This window comes from Phyllobates terribilis, unplaced genomic scaffold (genome assembly GCF_046119375.1).
Source record: "Phyllobates terribilis strain yellow unplaced genomic scaffold, ASM4611937v1 Scaffold_4__5_contigs__length_816908805, whole genome shotgun sequence".
Taxonomy (NCBI): domain Eukaryota; kingdom Metazoa; phylum Chordata; class Amphibia; order Anura; family Dendrobatidae; genus Phyllobates; species Phyllobates terribilis.
The window spans coordinates 214,066,250-214,087,039 of record NW_027362764.1 but is presented as its reverse complement, the minus strand read 5'-3'; the positions used below and the strand labels follow the sequence as shown (position 1 = coordinate 214,087,039).

Here is a 20,790-nt window from a genome sequence, read left to right as displayed (position 1 = left end):
CACCCTGTTAAAAATGACTCTATATAATATATGTTTCACTTTTTGTATTGAAGAACTGAAATAAGTTAACTTTTTGATGATATTCTAATTTAGTGAGAAGCACTTGTAAGTAATGGAAATCTACGCCAACTATGAGCTGGAGTAAATTTCAGTTGCAACTCAGTCCAGTTTTCTGTTGTGCATTATACTAAAATTGTTGCACAGTGGTTTCCTGCTCCCAATTTCTGCCAAGTCCTGCTTTTTTTTTTTATTTGCTCAAATGCTCCTTGTGCCAAAATTTTGCTTCTCTTTTTTTGCTGTTCTAATCACTTTATTATTAGCATTAAAAAATTTACATTTTGTAGAAATTGGAAGTTAAATACAGTAGTTGTTAAGTACAACATAGCACATGCTATTTGCAAAACTTACAGGACATTACCCCTTGATGTCACTTATGGCATAACTTACATACACAAGAACCCAGCACTCAAATCCAATGCAATTTATTCAAATAAGTAAGTTGTGTATAAACAAGGTTTGACGTTTCGGTCTCACTGGCCTTCATCAGATATACACTATTATGCCACGGCCCCACTATCAGTATTTGGTCAGTATTCGGTCAGTATTTTTTCTCAGGAGTGGGAGCCAAAACCAGGAGTGGGTGATAAATGCAGAATTGGTGACTTGTTTCTATTATACCTCTTCTCTGATTGTTCCTCACCTGGTTTGGGCTCCCACTCCTGAGAAAATATACTGACCGAATACTGACCAAATACTGATAGTAGGCAGTGGCCTAAGGAGCAAAATGTACTGAAAAAACTTGATATATGATATAGTGAGAAGAGAAATACAAAAAATATAAGATACAGCATATTCATTAATCAGGAGATTAGTATAATTCATATAAATCAGTATATTCATTCAGGTACTTTATATAAAGCCTTGGCCCTACTATCAGTATTTGATCAGTATTTTTTCTCAGGAGTTGGAGCCAAAACCAGGAGTGGGTGATAAATGCAGAATTGGTGACTTGTCTCTATTATACCTTTTCTCTGATTGTTCCTCACCTGGTTTTGGCTCCCACTCCTGAGAAAAAATACTGACCGAATACTGAGCAAGTACTGATAGTGGGGGCCATGGCCTTACATTCATAGTGAGATTCTATGACATAATCTGTGTAATCAAAACAGAGACACAAGCCTTAAACTATCATATGGAAAAAAAAGAGGATTTTTTTGCTTCTCTGTTTTGATTACATAGGTTATGTCATATGCCACCTTTTGAAGCTACAGCCTGGCATATGCAAACAAGTTGCAAATCATGAAAATGCAGAAGACGCCAGCGTTTATCTTCACATGGCAACGAAGGAAGTGACATCACGGCATAATCGTCTACATATCTACTGCATTTTCTCTTCATTAGACAGTAGGTAATGAGGATTCCCAATATCTTCAAGAATGCAATGCCCAAGGCAACTCCAGCAATGATGCCTGTTCTTGCTTCCAGCAAGCTTTCTATTTTGGGTACACAATGAACAATGTTAATGTTGGTCACGTTTATGCCGTAGTTTGCAGAAAACTTCTTGCAGCAAGAGTTGGGCACATCAGTTTTACCTTTCTACGGGTTATACTTGGTAAAGTTATTGGCACCACAGCAATGGAAACTTTACTGCAGATGATCAATTCCCTTCCTTGCTTCTGTAGAGGAGTTGTACTTCTTCATGCCATCTGTGATGGTATCTGAGAATACATCCTGTAACTGATTACTGTAGACATATCCAGCGATTACAGATGCTATTTCCACCAGGAATATCGAAAACAGCAAGACTGTGAATGTGGTGACCATGCAGTAGCTTTCTTTTGCAGCTCCACAACAGCTAATAAAGGAGATGAAGAAAATGATGCCCCCACTGTAATAACGACAATAGGGACCCCAAATATGGAGGCATTTTTAAATACTTGTGGGTTGTGGTTTTGGATCAACACGTAAATTCCAAGTCCTATGAGACCATAACCACAAATCAAAAACAAAAAGTTAAAAATGTAGACGAGATACTTGACACACTTAAAGGGACTCTGTCAGCACACAATGACTCTTCAATCCAAGTATAGGCGCTTGGTGCTTCACGGCGAGGCCAATCGTGTAAGTACACCTTCCCACCTGCTTGGTTACATCTATCTCTGCCCTACTCTGGCCCTATGAAGCCAGAGTTGTCAATCAAAGAAAAGGGGGTGGAGACTGAGGGAAATAAGCAGGTGGGAAGGTGTATATAAATGTTTTGCCCCACCGTGGAGCACCAAGCAGTGGGAGTTTAAGCAGTTGTTGCTGACAGAGTCCCTTTAATTTCTCCTGGTGTCGTGTCTCGGTACTGCTCCAGATACTGCTCTCCCTGCCTGTTGGTGTTTCATACTGAGCTCACTTCCTTAATGCAAAAAAAAAAAGGCATATAGAGAGATGATAACTTCCCCCTTCATTTTCTGTCACATGAACAGCCCAAAGATGTTCTAAATTTGCATGGTTAGTATCATATAATTGGGTGCACATTACTCAAGCAGGCTTTTTGGTTCAAAACTAATTATCAAAACCAGTCTTAACCCCTTCACAACATGAGCAGTCCATGTATGATGCAAGTCAAAAGCAGGTGTATGAAGCGTGCTGATGGGTAGCTCGCCCCATGCCTGGCAGGTGATGGCTGTGCGTTACAGCCGGGACCTGCCTCTAACAAACCATTGTTAACCTGTTAAATGTCGCTATGAGTGACCTGTACTGATTATAGGTCACCTGTGACCTGTACCGATTATAGTGATTATAATTATCATTTTACAGTTCTTAGTAAATATTACTAATGTGTTCATATCAGCATGTATCACCTTAATCTTAATCACTCACAATGAATTTCTAAAGTATTTGTAAAAAATGTTAATAAACCTGAGCTAGGCCTGAAGGAAGGAGTACCTGTGACGATGCTATCGGGTTGTACTGGCTGCCACGGCAACCAGATGAAAGCGTACCTGGAACAAAAAGATGCCATCAGGGAGCAGAAGTATGATATCAGAGCAGCAAGAGTTAAATTTCTCAAATAGTGATTGTGCACAGCTATTTTGACATCAGTTTCAATAAATTTTAAAGGTGACAACTGATATAATTTTTTCAAGAATAGCATTTTGTGCTATTACTTTCTGGTAAAATGATGAATACGATGATCCAAATTTGATGGACTCAAAATCAATGGTGTCTGTCTAACGCTGCGGATGTCTGTCATGTGACAAATCCCTTTTCTGAGTGAATCCAATTTTTCTGTTCTTAGAGGAACAGAAAAATCCCGAATTCTAGTTCAAACAGAACATTTCAACCTTTACTACGCATAGGGTGAAAACCACAACAAAATGCAGCATGTAATATTTGAAAATTTGGCTTAGGATCCACAACAAAATCTGTGACAACATCCTCAATATACATATAAGTGTACATTTTGACTTAACATTCTTTTTAATGGCATTAGAAACTTAGGGTCAAAGGATCAACAGCAAGGTTACAAAGAAATGATTCCCGGGCTTGAGCTGAGCTACATCACTTGTTCTAGAGGGATTTCAGGGAAACAGAACACATCATGAGTTGAGCAATTCTTCATCAATAAACACAACCTGAACTGACCTAATTCTGTCCAAGAAGAAAATAGATATTACAGTAGATTAAGCACACTCGTTTCTCTTTGTAAGTAGGGAATGGTCAGTGAGTCACCAACTTTCATCATACAAACTGCATACATTACTAAACAGATCTCTTGGACCTGACAAGTATGCTGTGTTTACTCTGAAAATCCATGATTATGATTATGGCAGACTCCAGTCTCACAGTGTGTACTCTAATCCTGTGCACAGTGAAAGTGTAAAGTAAGGCTAAGTTCAGATATGAGTTTATCTTCTCTGTTTGCCCGTTTGGCCATAGAGGAAGGGAGCAGAGTCCGGCCATGGAGCCAAGACAGGTACAACAGGTAACAGTATATTAGACAACTCAATAACTTTTCATTATTATACAATGAGTTCTTAGTATTTTAACACATTTATGACATGAACTAGTACCAAGATAATGTACTAGAAGTGACTAGATAGAAAGCACCATTCAGAACATTGCAATGCTCAGAAAGAAAAAAGGTAACATTTGCGGTTATAAATGGGGTGATGAATTGTTCAAACAAATAGTACAATACCATGGGCAAATAGTACAATACCATGGGCAAATAGTACAATACCATGGGCAAATAGTACAATACCATGGACAAATAGTACAATGGGGCTCAGTCTAGGCTTGCTGATCTAAGTGGTTTGTAAGAAAAGTCGGAGTTAAAAAACAGGATTTGCTGCTACCGAATGTAAATCTGTAGTATGGATGACTGCTGCATTTAGCAAGGTTTTGTTTTGTACAGTTTGTGGTATAACTAATACTTACACAATTTTAAGCCTTTTTTTCCTGTGTGCTATGTATCTAATTAGGGAGAGGAGATAATTGTTCTCAGATGCTTAAATTAAAGCCAAGGACAAAGCGTGAGCTTGCTGATCTAAGTGGTTTTTGAGCAAAGTGGGAGTTGAAAAAGATAGGAGTTGAAAGAAGAAGCTCAAGACCTATAAGTACTTAACTTTTACCTACTTTTATTATTTTTAGCTGTTTTCTTTTGTTTGATTGGATAATGGATATCAGGAATGGAGGTTTTCTTCATTGCACAGTCTGCCATATGTATGCACAACTGGAGCAGGAGTTCCAGGATGAACACCACTGTGGCAGATGTGAGCACATTGCCGACCTCAAAGTTCATGTTAGAGATCTATAGGAACGAAATGCAAAACTTTGAGTGACTGACAATTCTGAGAAGAGCATGCTGCTCACTGAGCAAGCAATAAGTGGAGTAGACACTGGGGAGAGGAGAAGTGGGTCATCAGGAGCAGGCAAGTAGCTGGATTAATATACTTAGGGGAATGGAAGGGGAACAATGAAAATGAAGGTCACATCTGTTCATAAGATGAAGTCTTAGAAATGCAACCCTAGTGGATAATGCTTTTCCTACTAACCGGGAGAACAGCCCAGCTAATAACCTGTGGGTGGTAATATAGGTAGGGTAAGACAAGACAGTTGGTGGTTCTAGGATGAAAGGGTAGTTATCCGGCAACTCGTGAAATTGACTTAAAAAATAGCCTTTATTTTGAAAAAATTAAAAACATAGACCATAGTGCAAATAAAAGCGTACAGAGGCTTACGCGTTTCGGATACGTAGATCCTTAGTCATAGCATAATACAATGTTGAAATGGAAAAACTTTTAAGGCATATGGAAAAAGTAACCGCCCACCGACATCACCTGTTCAGAAGCTCAATTAGGCTATGTACCCACGATGCAGAAATGCTCCGGGTTTTTCACGAGCGTTTCTGCATTACCCTGGCAGAAAAAACGCATGCGGATTGTACATGCCTTTTTTTCCTGCCAGGGACAAGCGGATGTGAAGCGTTCTTCACATGCATTTCCGTATGCAGGTTGACAAGCGCTTTCCAAGTGATTTTAGCATCACTTGGAAAGTGCTTGACAACTGAAATCCATGCAACCGGCATGGATTTATATAGTGTGACAGTAAAGAATGGTGAAAAATAAATCTATACTTACCTTCTGATGGCCCGCACTGTCTTTATCCGATGCGTCTCGACTTGCCGACAGCTCGCGGTAGATTTAAAGACCTGCCGATGTCAGAGTCGCGTGACCCGTCACATGACTAAATGACGTCAGCGCAGGTCCTTTAGTCTACTGTGAGTTGCCGGCAAGCACAGACAAGGATACCGGTAGCCATCAAAAGGTAAGTATAATATTTATTTTTTATTTTATTCTTTTTTTTACAGGTACTATGGTACCCGGGTCCGGAGGAGAGTCTCCTCTTCTCCAAACCCGGGTACCATCCGCACATTGAAACGCTTGGATTCCGTATGTACAGATGCAGTGATGCGGATTCCATGCATTCCAATGCAAGTCAATGGGTCGAAAATGCCGCGTTTACGCAAAATTAATTGGTAGTGCTGCGGATTTTTCCGCAATGATAATCCGCAGTGGAAATTTCCACAGCATGTGCACAGCACATGCAGATTATCATTGGGGAACATTGCAGACCTTCTACCAAGCGTTTTTTAAGCGTTTCTGCAGCAGAATTGCCGCTGCGGAAATGATTAAAAAACGCATAGTGGGCACACAGCCTTACACATGAGTCCAGAGTCTCAGAATACTCAGTTTTAACCCTAAATGAACTGACTGTTTCTATTTTAAAAAAAATAAAAATGGAAGGTTGACAAAATAATTACAAACTCCATAAATATAACTCGCGAAATATAACTCACATAATATCAACCCAGAAACAGACAATTATAATGAATATACACTGTGTGCAGAATTATTAGGCAAGTTGTATTTTAGAGGATTATTTTTATTATTGATCAACAACTATGTTCTCAATCAACCAAAAAGACTCATAAATATCCAAGCTTAATATTTTTGGAAGTTGGAGTGGGTTTTTTTTAGATTTGGCTATCTTAGGAGGATATCTGTTTGCGCAGGTAAATATTACTGTGCAGAATTATTAAGCAACTTAATAAAAACCAAATATAATCCCATCTCACTTGTTTATTTTCACCAGGTAAACCAATATCAGTGCACAAAATTTAGAAATAAACATTTCTGACATGCAAAAACAAAAACAAAAAAAATTAGTGATCAATATAGCCACCTTTCTTTATGATGACACTCAACAGCCTTCCATCCATAGATTCTGTCAGTTGCTTGATCTGTTTTCGATCAACATTGCGTGCAGCAGCCACCACAGCCTCCCAGACACTGCTCCGAGAGGTGTACTGTTTTCCCTCCCTGTAGATCTCACATTTTATGATGGACCACAGGTTCTCTATGGGGTTCAGATCAGGTGAACAAGGGGGCCATGTCATTATTTTTTCTTCTTTTAGACCTTTACTGGCCAGCCACGCTGTGGAGTAGTTGGATGCATGTGATGGAGCATTGTCCTGCATGAAAATCATGTTTTTCTTGAACGATACCGACTTCTTCCTGTACCACTGCTTGAAGAAGTTGTTTTCCAGAAACTGGCAGTAGGTCTGGGAGTTGAGCTTCACTCCATCCTCAACCCGAATAGGTCCCACAATTTCATCTTTGATGATACCAGCCCATACCAGTACCCCACCTCCACCTTGCTGGCGTCTGAGTCAGAGTGGAGCTCTCTGCCCTTTATTGATCCAGCCTCTGGCCCATCCATCTGGCCCATCAATAGTCACTCTCATTTCATCAGTCCATAAAACCTTTGAAAAATCAGTCTTAAGATATTTCTTGACCCATTCTTGACATTTTATCTTATGTTTCTTGTTCAAAGGTGGTCGTTTTTCAGCCTTCCTTACCTTGGCCATGTCCCTGAGTATCGCACAGCTTGTGCTTTTTGATACTCCAGTAACGTTGCAGCTCTGAAATATGGCAAAACTGGTGGCGAATGGCATCTTGGCAGCTTCACGCTTGATTTTCCTCAATTCATGGACAGTTATTTTGCGCCTTTTTTGGCCAACACGCTTCTTGCGACCCTGTTGGCTATTTGCCATGAAACGCTTGATTGTTCGGTGATCACGCTTCAAAAGTTTGGAAATTTCAAGACTGCTGCACCCCTCTGCAAGACATTTCACAATTTTGGACTTTTCAGAGCCCGTCAAATCTCTCTTCTGACCCATTTTGCCAAAGGAAAGGAAGTTGCCTAATAATTAAGCACACCTTATATAGGGTGTTGATGTCATTAGTCAACACCCCTCCTCATTACAGAGATGCACATCACCAGATTTACTTAATTGGTAGTTGGCTCTCAAGCCTATGCAGCTTGCAGTAGGACAACATGTATAAAAAGTATCAAACTGATCAAAATACGCATTTGCCTAATAATTCTGCACGCGGTGTAGAAGGAAATCAGCTAGTGTAAAATAGTGAAAGTAGAAATAACCGGAATATTAATACACATACATTAATTCATTTCTCATATTTAAACCTGTTGAATATCTAGTATTTAATTTCAAAATCTACTGTGCTTCTTTTTTCCGTAATAATTTAACCCTATCCCCACCACGATGAGCTATAGGGACAGATTCCAATGCACTTACACGTAAGCAGCTGATATTACCTCCATGTTCATGCAAAAAATGCCTGGATGCTCCTGACAAACTACGAGTAGTGGGATTTAGGACATCGTATATGTGTTCTGACAAACGTTTTCTCAAAGTGCGGCTTGTGGACCCAACATACTGTTTATTACACCGTGTGCAGAAAATCACATAAACACAATGATTGCTGCTGCTGTTCATAAATGTCACTAGACTGTATATTTGTCCCTCATTATTAATTACCGATTTGTTGTTATTAATCATGTACGGACACAAGCCACATTGCCTTTGTCCACACTTAAATGAGCCTTTGTGGACAGCCAAGAATTCCCCCTCTTTCTATGTTCGTTATTTCTAAATTCACTAAGAGAAATAATGTTCCCCACTGTGCGTGACCTCTTTGGAACAAATTTGCATCCATTTTTCAAAATTTCCTTTAAAGTACTATCGGTATAAAGCAATGGCAATATTTCTGTACAACACCAATAACATTATAATAATTTTTGTTATATGTGGTTAAGAATATCACTTTTTTCGGGAATTTATTTATTCTATTTGCATTTTCGGAACTCTGTGCTAAATATTGATCCCTGGTCTTACCATTAGCTTTATTTTTTGATGTCTCTATGGTTTTAGTGTCATATCCTCGATTTATTAGCCTCTCTTTAATGATTTGACATTCCTGTTCATATTTGACGCCATCAGTGCAACACCTGCATGCCTTTATTAACTCTCCTGTGGGTATGTTGCTAATTACATGTTTAGGGTGCTGGCTCGAAGCGTGCAATATAGAATTGCCAGCTATTTTTTTACGAAAAAGGTTGCATTCCACCCTATGGTTATTAATTTCAAATCTAAAAAGGAAATTTCTTCCTTTCTTGCTTAAATAGTAATACTAAAGGATAAATTCAATTCATTAGTGTTTAAATAATTTTCAAACCTGAGAATGTCACTCTCCTGTCCGCTCCAAACAATTAAAATATCATCTATGAAGCGCATGTAATACCGCAGATAGTCTGAATAAGTGTTAGATTCCCACCAGTTCATGTACAGATTTGCCAGGGATGGTGAGAATTTGGCCCCCATGGAACATCCCTGGCACTGTACATAAAACTGATGGGAAAACTTAATTATTATTATTAATTAATTATTTTGAAACAAGAAAAGAGTAACATCAAGAATGTATTCCTTCATTTCATCAGAGTAATTAGAATTTGCATTTAGTTGTTCTGTTAATGCTTGAATGGCAAACTGTGCGGAATGCAAGAATATAAAGTTCTGACATCACGGGTCACCCAAGTTAGATCCTCACTCCATTTCACATCATTCATATTGGTTAGAACATGCTTACTGTCTCTCAAATAACTGGGTGATATCACTACCAATGGTTCAGGGGCGGACCTACCGCCCGTGCAGCCGGTTCATTGAACGGGGGCCCCCGAGGGAGAGGGGGCCCCTCCAGCCTCCAGCAGGGCCGCCATCAGGGCATGACTGCCCTGACTCCAGCATGGGGCCCGGGCTGTCGGGGCCCCCTCGGAGCCCTGTTGGGGCCCCCCTCTTGTGCATCTCCTCATGGGGCCCAGCCACAGGACCCCCCGCCATCACATGACCGGAGATGTCCCTGCGCTCAGCATCTCTGGTCATGTGACGGCACCGGCACAATACTTACCCCTCCCCGTGCCTCCGCAGCGTCTCAGGTCAGAGGGCGCGGTGATATGTTTACACCGCGCGCGCTCTCTCCTGAGCTGTCACAGCGCGAAGACGCGGGCGATGCTGTGGAGTCCGGATCAGCATCAGGTGAGAAGTGAGGTGAGTATTTGATTTTTTTTTTATGTATGGGGGCATGGGGCATTATATGCTGGGGGGAGAGTGGGCGTGACATCTTGCATGCGGCATTATATGGGGGGGTGACATACCGCATGGGGCATTATATGGGGGGGTGACATCCTGCATGGGGCATTATATGGGGGGGTGACATACCGCATGGGGCATTATATGGGGGGGTGACATACTGCATGGGGCATTATAAGAGGGGAAGGTGGGAAAGTGACGTCCTGCATGGGGCATTATAAGGGAGGGGGTGTGACATCCTGCATGGGGCATTATAAGAGGGGGAGGGGGGAATTGACATCCTGCATGGGGCATTATTTGGGGGTGGGGGGGTGACATCCTGCATGGGGCTTTATATGGGGGAGGGGGAGGGGGGAATTGACATCCTGCATGGGGCATTGTTTGGGGGTGGGGGGTGTGTGACATCCTGCATGGGGCATTATAAGAGGGGAAGTGACATCCTGCATGGGGCATTATAAGGGAGGGGGTGTGACATCCTGCATGGGGCATTATAAGAGGGGGAGGGGGGAATTGACATCCTGCATGGGGCTTTATAAGGGGGAGGGGGGAATTGACATCCTGCATGGGGCATTATTTGGGGGTGGGGGGTGACATCCTGCATGGGGCTTTATATGGGGGAGGGGGAGGGGGGAATTGACATCCTGCATGGGGCATTGTTTGGGGGTGGGGGGTGTGTGACATCCTGCATGGGGCATTATAAGAGGGGAAGTGGGGAAGTGACATCCTGCATGGGGCATTATAAGGGAGGGGGTGTGACATCCTGCATGGGGCATTATAAGAGGGGGAGGGGCGAATTGACATCCTGCATGGGGCATTATAAGAGGGGGAGGGGGGAATTGACATCCTGCATGGGGCATTATATGGGGGTGGGGGAGAGTGTGACATCCTGCATGGAGCATTATAAGAGGGGAAGGGGGAAGTGACATCCTGCGTGGGGCATTATAAGAGGGGGGGGAATTGACATCCTGCATGGGGCATTATAAGGAGGGTGGGTGTGTGACATACTGCATGGGGCATTATAAGGAGGGGGGGTGTGACCTCCTGCATGGGGCATTATAAGGGAGGGGGTGGTCTGACATACTGCATGGGGCATTGAAAAGGGGGGAAGTGACATCCTGCAAGGGGCATTATATGGGGGGGGAGAGGTCACATCCTGCATGGGCCATTTTATGGGGGGTAGAGGTGACATCCTGCATAGGGCATTAAAAGGGGGATGTCATCCTGCATGGGGCATTATAAGGGGGGAACAGCCTGCATGGAGCGTTACATGGGGGCCAATATTCTGTATGGAGTCTTATATGGGGGACAGTATCCTGTATGGAGCGTTATATGGGGACCAGTATCCTGTATGGAGCAATATATGGGGACCAATATCCTGTATGGAGCATTATAAGGGGGTCAGTATCCTGTATGGAGCATTATATGGTGCCCATAATACTGTGTGGAGGACTATACTGTCCGGTCTGCACTGTGCGCTGTGAGTATTCGCCGGTTTCTGAGCTATTGTAGAATTTACAATAGATATCGCTCGTGTAATGGGGCATTATAAGGGGGAAACAGCCGGCATAGAGCGTTATATGGGGGCCAATATTCTGTATGGAGCGTTATATGGGGGTCAGTATTCTGTATGGAGCGTTATATGGGGGACAGTATTCTGTATGGAGTGTTATATGGGGGTCAGTATTATGTATGTAGTGTTATATGGGGACCAATATCCTGTATGGAGCGTTATATGGGGACCAGTATCCTGTATGGAGCGTTATATGGGGACCAGTATCCTGTATGGAGCATTATAAGGGGGTCAGTATCCTGTATGGAGCATTATATGGTGCACATAATACTGTATGGAGGACTATACTGTCCGGTCTGCACTGTGCGCTGTGAGGATTCGCCGGTTTCTGAGCTATTGTAGAATTTACAATAGATATCGCTCATGTAATGTAGTAAGTGAAATCCTTGTCCTTGTATTATATATATATTTCTCTGTGGTATCTGTGCATCATGAATCATGGTATGTGTTAAAGGGGCCCACTGAAACTCTGTCGCCCAGGGCCCACAAAAACCTGGAGCCGGCCCTGGGGTTAAATATAACAGGTTTTATTTTTTTTAAATACAATTAATTAACTAGGAGTGGGGGGAATCAGTGATGCACGGGGGGATGAGAGATGCACGGGGGGGGGCCCTTCATGCCCCCTATGAAGGGCAGGGGGGGGCCCCAAAAAAATTCTTGCGCAGGGGCCCATTACAGTCTGTGTCCGCCCCTGTAATGGTTGTAACCTATCATCCAACCATGAACCCAATCTCTCCAGCAGTGAACCTATGCCTGAGACTAAAGGTCTTAGTGGGGGTAGAAACTGGTCCTTGCGCGTTTTTGGTATCACATGAAAAATCGGTATTCTTGGATTACTAGGTTGTAAATAATCCTTTTGCTTTAAATTCAGGATACCCAGGTCCACCCCTCCTTGTAAGATCTTATCCAATTTTTCTCCTATAATCTGTGTGGGATCATAACTTATCTTACGGCATGACTGTTCATCATTCAAAATTTTATTTACCTCTCTAGCATAAAGCTCTTTATCCAATACTACCACTGACCCCCCCTTTGTCAGAATTCTTCACTATAGTTGGTGGTTCTAGGGTATACTATAATCAGGAAGACAGAGAGACTAATTGTAACACCTCTGCCTGCGTCCCTGCATGGCTTCCCATCCCCCAACATGCAGGGACACTGACGTACTCACAACTTCAGGCAGTGCAGTGAGCTCCTTGTCCTCTGCTTGCTGTGTGCAGTGAGCTCCTGGTCCTCTGCTTGCTGTGCATGTTTCCTGGCTGCATGCTTAGGGCGGCAGCGCCTGCACTTCCTGATTCTTAAAGACACAAGCACAGTGCGCACATTCCTAATGTGTCCCCAGCCTATTGCTGGAAGACGCTTGGTACTTAAGGCACCTCCACCTGTGGGGAGGTGCTTGAGCAACATTCTTGCTCAGTGTGTGCTGCTGCTCAGTTGCGAGGTCCCTGTCCCTTCCACCCTGTGGGCTGAGTGGCACCTAGTCATGCCCCTGCAGGTTCTCCTCGGTCCTCGGCACAGTGGGACCACAATCCACGCTCACGCGAAACAGTCCGAGTGCGAGTGTAACACTAATTTGTCACGAAAACCACATCAACCAAATAGTTTCCATGGTGCCAGGGTTCAGCATGTGATGTTAATCGGGTTGATGAATTACTAAGGGATGAAAAGGGAGCTGGTGACGACCCAGGTTCCCAATTGTGGTCCACTTGGGAACCTTTTGCAAAATAGGGGGTGGGTGAGAATACCTTTAAGAATACTTTTAAGGAAGCTGAAGGGAAGAACCTCCCAGGTATAATTATTTGTAATACTGCCTGTGCCATGTGCTACAGAAAAGATTAGAAGAGATAGTAAAAGCTTAAGGAGATATAGTTAAGTCCAAAAATATTTGGACAGTGACATAATCCTTGTGATGTGGGCTCTGCATGCCGTGGACGGCACCAAACACTGGGTTTCCTCCTTTGTGATGCTTTGCCAGGCCTTTACTGCAGTGACTTCAGATATTGCTTGTTTGTGGTCTTTCTGCCTTAAGTTTTGTCTTAAGCATGAGAAATTCTGGTCGATGGGGTTGAGATCTGGTGACTGACTCAGTCACTGTAGAATATTACACTTCTTTGCTTTAAAATCTCCTGGGTTGCTTTCACAGTATGTTTTGGGTCGATCTGTACTGTGAAGCGCCATCAAATCAAATGCTGCATTTGGTTGAATCTGAGCAGAAAGTTTAGCTGTATACAGTATTCTGAACACTTCAGAATCCATCTGGCTGCTTCTGTCTTCAGTCACATCCTCAATAAACACTTGTGACCCAGTGCCATTGAAAGCCATGCATGCCCATGCCATGACCACACAAAAAGCAATACAATAGTGATGAGCACACCTGTAAGAGTCTAAATTTATTGGACAACAATAGAAAACCATAAAAACATTAAAAACATGTAAACACACACTGCAATCCACTATATAAAGTAGTGAAGGGCAAATGCAATAACCAAACACAATAAATGCATTATGAATGTACAGACCTAAAGTATGAAACAAGGATAACCAATAGTGATGAGCGGGCACTAAAATGCTTGGGTGCTCGTTGCTCGGGTCGAGCAAATTGGAATGCTCGAGTGGCAATGATAGCCCAATGTAAGTCTATGGGAAACTCGAGCATTTTTCCAGCCCCCCCACCCCCGGAGGTCTGCAGGGGGGTCTAACAATTGCTCAAATCGATGGGAACAGTGCTCAAATGACATGGGAACAGCATGGGGAAGACCCCTGGAAGCATCTCTGACTCCCAGGTCACTGCTGTGGACAATGTTGTCATAGTATTACACCACTTTTACGGACTCACAATAAAGCATACAAAAACAAAACCAAACTGGATTTTCCTGGGAAAAATGTTAAGGAACAGTCTTTCCAGGGTAACGACTTGTATATAAGGCAAAATAAATAACCAAAAACAAAAATGATCCTCCACACCTTTGACTATGTTCACATGTAGCGATTTTGATGCGTTTTTGCACTTTTGCATTGCTTTCAACGGTGAAAGATACATTTACCGGTAAATGTCATTTTAACATTTTACTACCTTATCTGGCCATGTGATGTGTGAGACATGATCAGACACATCCATACAGTGCTGAAAAGATATGGGAACAGCATGGGGAAGACCCCTGGAAGCATCTCTGACTCCCAGGTCACTACCTAAAACTGTGGTCATCAGAAGTTTCCTGTAGTTCTTGACCAAGTTTGCACACACTAGAGCAGGGATTTTTCAGGTTTCGGGGCAGTTGCTGGGCAACATTGAGTTTCCGCTCCCTCGAAAGATTTTCTATTGGGTTCAGGTTTGGAGACTGGCTAGGCCACTCCATAACCTTGAAATGCTTCTTACGCAGCCACTCCTTAGTTTCCCTGGCTGTGTGTTTCAGGTCATTGTCATGCTGGAAGACCCAGCCACGACCCATCTTCAATGTTCTTACTGAGGGAAGAAGGTTGTTGGCGAAAATCTTGTGATACATGACCCCATTCATCCTCCTTTCAATACTGGACAGTTATCGTGTCCCCTTTGCAGAAAAGTATGATGTTTCCCCCACCATGCTTCACGGTTGGGAGTGTTCTTGGGGTTGTACTCATCCTACTTCTTCCTCCAAATACGGTGAGTGGAGTTGATACTATAAAGTTCTATTTTGGTCTCATCTGACCACATCACTATTGAAAAAAGCCTTGGACAGGCTGAAACTTTTTTGAGTTGTGGAATAAACGAATTAACCACCAACACGTGAGTGCCGGGATTTGCTTTTTCTAGAAACATTATTATCCACATGCACCCCAGCTGTACGGAGTGCCGACTATATTCTCTTGCTTCATCTGACCACATGACCTTCTCCCATGCCTCCTCTGGATCATCCAGATGGTCATTGGCGGACTTCAAAAGGACCTGGACATCTGCTGGTGTGAGCAGGGGGACCTTGCATGTCCTGCATGATTTTAATCCATGACGGCGTAGTGTGTTACTAACAGTAATGTTTGAGACTGTGGTCGCAGCTCTCTTTACGTCATTGACCAGGTCCTACTGTTAGAACTCTCCTGTTAGTTTTTTTCTATTTTGGTCACGTGACCTGCTGACTATTTATTCCAGCTCCGCCCTTCTGGCTTTGCTGGACTTCAGTGTTATTTGACTCTCTATCTAGTCAGGTGCTTTTGTACCTATCTCTCTAGTTCGTTTGGTCCTTTGGACCTCTAAGTACTTTTTGTCTGTTTGTCTTTTTGCTCCACTACAACATCTGCTAGGAGGTGTCCAATTTTGTCCCAGTCCTTTTAGGGACCCCTCCCTTTATTCTATAGGTCTGCGTTCAGACTAGCTGAGGACGAAGGCGGGTCTGTTCACAAGGAACAGGTCGCCCGCTGCAACGTAGGGAATCAGCTTAGTCTTATTGTAGGGACAGATTCCCTTTCTTTCCTTAGTTCTTGTAGCAGATCATAACACCTACAATGTAGCTCTGGGCTGAATCCTGACCTTTTTCAGAATCATCCTTACCCCGCGAGGCAAGATCTTGCATGGAGCCCCAGACTGAGGAAGATTGACAGTCATATTGTGTTTCTTCCATTTTCTAATAATTGTGCCAAGAGTTGTTGCCTTTTCACAAAGCTGCTTGCCTATTGTCCTGTAGCCCATCCCAGCCTTGTTTAGGTCTACAATTTTTTCCCTGGTATTCTTATACAGCTATTTGGTCGTGGCCATTGTGGAGAGGTTGGAGTGTGATTGACTGAGTGTGTAGTCAGGTGTCTTTTATACCGGTAACAAATTCAAACAGGTACAATTAATACAGGCAATGTCTGCAGAGTAGGAGGGTTTATTAAAGAAAAACTAACAGATCTGTCTGTGGGAGAATTCTTGCTGGTTGGTAGATGATCAAATACTTATTTCATGCAATAAAATGCAATTTCATTATTTAAAAATCAAACAATATGATTATCTGTTTTTTTATTTTTAGATTCTGTCTCTCACAGTTGACATGTACCTGCGATAAAAATTACAGACATCTCCATTCTTTGTATGTGGGAAAACTTGCAAAATCTGCAGTGTATCAAATACTTATTTTCTCCACTGTATCTGATGGAAAACAGTTTCTGGTGGAACAGACACATTACACAGCACTGGATATAGGTCAATAAAGGATCTTCTTTTTTACTTTTATTGCATTAAAGAATGACATTTTTGTTGGACTATATGTAAAGATGTGGATCTGGATTACTATGATAGAGCATAGTTTCATTGCAAATGATGTATACAGATCTTCTTCTAAAAGTCCCATTTTCAACTGTAATGTATGTACGGTAACGATTAATTGTACTTTTTTCTTGACATCCTAATAATAAATTATGCTTGCTTACTAAAATACATGTACAATTTGTTACTTTTTTAGTAAAACATGTTTTTTAAGTAAAAAAAAAGATCCTACAAATGTTTCCATATTCTTTAAAAACACTAATTGAAATTGTAATTGTAGTACAAGGCATAAAAAACAAAAGCCATTCATAGAATTTATTCATCAATAAATGAGTTAAAGTAAGTGAATGTTTCAAAAAGTCATTAAATGGGTTTTCCCCTTTCAGAAAATCTTATTCTCTGGGTGAAGTTTGTTATAAAAAAACTGCACTTTACTCACTCTTTGTCCAGTATAGAGTGCTTGGCTGATGTCAAGCATACAGCGTATCAGTACCTGTCTTTCCTGTTTGTGCTTCTGTCGCTCGGTGGCGCCACACTCTCCTTGCAGGCAACTGTGAGGTGACAACTGTAGCTCTGTGTCCTCTGTGATTTTAGTTCCATTCAGGCTCAGAGATTGTTTGTCAGTGATTACTCCCTGCTGTGTGGCCAGGCCAGGGCTGCAAGCTATTCATGCTCCTGAAATCCTGCTGTCCACTGCCAGTTGTAACTTGACTCGTATCAGTGTATCAGTGAATGTCCAAGTATTTGCTTGTATTCCCTGTAGACAGTCCTGATTTTGACCTAAGCTTGTAGGAGGCACTGAGGTTGGTGTACACCACATAGGATACAATGTGGCTGATGTATATACACCACATAGGAGACACAGAGGCTGATGTAGATACATTACATAGGAGATAGTAAGGCTGATGAATATACATTACAAAGGAGACTTCAAGGGTGCTCTGTATACATCACATAAGAGGCACTGAGGCTGATGTACTGGTACATCTCACTAAATTAGAATATCATCAAAAAGTTCATTTATTTCAGTTCTTCAATCCAAAAACTGAAACTCATATATTATATAGAGTCATTACAAACAGAGTGATCTATTTCAAGTGTTTATTTCTGTTAATGTTGAGGATTATAGCTTACAGCCAATGAAAACACAAAAGTCATTATCTCAGTAAATTAGAATAATTAACAAAAAACACCTGCAAAGGCCTCCTAAGCGTTTAAAAAGGTCCCTTATTCTGTTTCAGTAGGCTCCACAATAATGGGAAAGACTGTGGAGCTATAATACTGCAGACAACTCCCTAGCGCTGCAGCAGGCAGCACAATCACCTCTAGATGACTGATGAAGGTCTGATTGACCGAAACGTCTTATTATTTCTGGAATTTCTTTGAACAATTAAAAATTTATTTGTTTTGCATGAAGAATACGAGTGGCAAGTTTTTATTTTACTATTTAGTGAACAATTGTCTACAGTGAAAGGGAACTCTATTGTGTGTATTGAAAGGAAGCAATGGTCACCACTCTGGGACCTAAATTCTCCTAAGGCGAGCAGTGGGCTTTCAAGGTTCTAGTGAGGAGTACCGAAGTACCTCAAACAGTGGAGTCCTCATTAGTCAGTTGCGAACTGAGAGTAGCTGGGAGTGGCCGTAGTGTTACACCTCGACCCGTGCAGCACTCTCAGGGGAAGATGAAGTCTCCCATAAATGTTTGCTGGATTGTCATGAGATACAAGAGAGTGAAGTACAAGAGAAATTAAGTGTTATTAAATGTAACCGAGAAGTGCCCATGTCTGCTTAATGCAAGAGAAACCTTTCTGAAGAAATGTGCCCATTATCTAATGTACATAGTTCTCATCAAGTTCAGTGAAAAGAAGTTTATTTTTGGACTTTTGTCTCCCTCAATTCGTTCTCTAATATCTGATCCTGGCCTGTCTGGCACACCAGTATCATGCAGTCTGCAGAGACGTATCACCCAGGTAACAAGAGCACACACACACGCCTCAACCCCCATTTTCATGTAGCATGCGGAGATGTGGAAGACGAGTCCCTCACCCACGGCTACCGCAACATGTTACATATACACCAGATGGACCCATCTTAGCAAATTACCCAGAGCCTGGAAATATAACATTGCAGGATGCAGCTGGTCCACAGGAGCGGTTTTTAAGTATCTGGAAGCTGTAGCGCAAATGACACTAACTGCACCCACACAGATCATTCTTCTAACACTGGTGCTTAGTCCAGTAGTGTGTAACCCGCTGTGGCATAGTGAATTTTGTGGCTATAAGGAGAAATTAAATGGCAGGTGGCCATAAAACCAGGGTGGCGGCCCACAAAGTAGTTGACTGCTGCAGTCAGTGGGTATCTATCTGCCCAGTGGAGCAGATGGTCAATCCAGGCCTGGGCTTGATGTGTGGCTCAGAGCCTAATGTTGTGAAAACGCTTTCTCATGGTTTGTGAGGACACTATTTTATGCCTTTGCCATGGTATGTGACATCCAAGTTCACTTGAATTACATGGTAAATCAATCATGTAACCAGTGGTATGGCCAAAGTATCCCAGGAGAAATTTTTACCATGAAAATGCTAGGACACATATTGCTCATGCTACTGGGAGCAGCCTGCGTGGCTTAAACAAGGTACCATGGCCTGCAACGTCTACAGACTTGTTTCCCATTGAGCACATCTGGGATGTCATTGGTCGACAATTTCAAAATATGCAGCCAACAGTGGATCCTGATGATTTGTATGCCCAAGTGTATTGTGGCTGAAGATTCCTCAGACAACCATTACCCCCTTCACCCCGAAGCCTGTTTTCACCTTCCTGACCAGGACAAATTTTACAATTCTGACCAGTGTCACTTTATGTGGCAATAACTCTGGAACGCTTCAATGAATTTCAGTGATTCAGAGGATGCTTTTTTGTGACACATTGTAATTTATGTTAGTTAGGTAAAAAATGTTTGCGTTTATTTGTGATATCGGAATTGTTGAAAATTTTGCAATTTTTAAACTTTTAATTTTTATATCCTTAAACCAGTTAGTCATGCTGTACAAAATAATTAATAAATAAAATTTCCCATATGTCTCCTTTACATCAGCATAATTTTTTAAACATAATTTTTTTATTGTTAGGAAATTAGAAGGGTTAAAAGTTTATCAGCAATTTCACATTTTTCCAACAAAATTTACAAAACCTTTATTTTTCGGGACCACATCACGGTTAAAATGACTTTGAGGGGCCTATATGACAGAAAATAGCCAAAAGTGACACGATTTTAAAAACAGCAGCCCTCAAAGTGCTTAAAACCACATTCAAGAAGTGTATTAACTCTTTAGGTGCTTCACAGGATTTAAAGCAATGTGGAAGGAAAAAATGAACATTTTAATTTTTCCACAAAAATGTGCATTTCACCCCAAATTTTGCATTTTCACAAGGGTAACAGAAGAAAAATAAGCATACAATTTGTTGTGCAAGTTCTCCTGAGTACACTGATACCCCATATGTGGAGGTAATTACTGTTTGGGTGCACAGCAGGGCTCGGAATTGAAACAGCGCCATTTGACTTTTGAGGCGCAAAATTGGCTGGTATAGATTGCGACGCCATGTCACGTTTGCAGAGCCGCTAATGCGCCTAAACAGTTGAAATCCTCTACAAGTGACCCCATTTTGGAAACTACACCCCCTCAAGGAACTTATCTATAGGTGTGGTGAGCACCTTGAACCCACAGGTGCTTCACAGAATTTTATAACGTTGTGCCATGAAAATGAAAAAAATACAATTTTCCCCCAAAAATGTTGCTTTAGCCTCAAGTTTTTCATTTTCACAAGACTAACAGGATAAAAAGGACAGTACAATTTGTTGTGAAATTTGTCCTGAGTACACTGATACCCCATATGTGGTGGAAAAGTACTGTTTGGGCACATGGAAGGGAAGGAACGCCAATTAAATTCTGAAGCACAATTTTGGCTGGAATAGATTGAGGATGCCATGTCACATTTGAAGAG

General features: G+C 42.0%; 1 pseudogene; it reads right to left on the bottom strand.

Moving 5' to 3' along the window:
* Nucleotides 1–1,245: 1,245 nt before the first annotated feature.
* Nucleotides 1,246–4,792, bottom strand: LOC141264638 (CD63 antigen pseudogene; annotated as a pseudogene).
* Nucleotides 4,793–20,790: the final 15,998 nt, after the last annotated feature.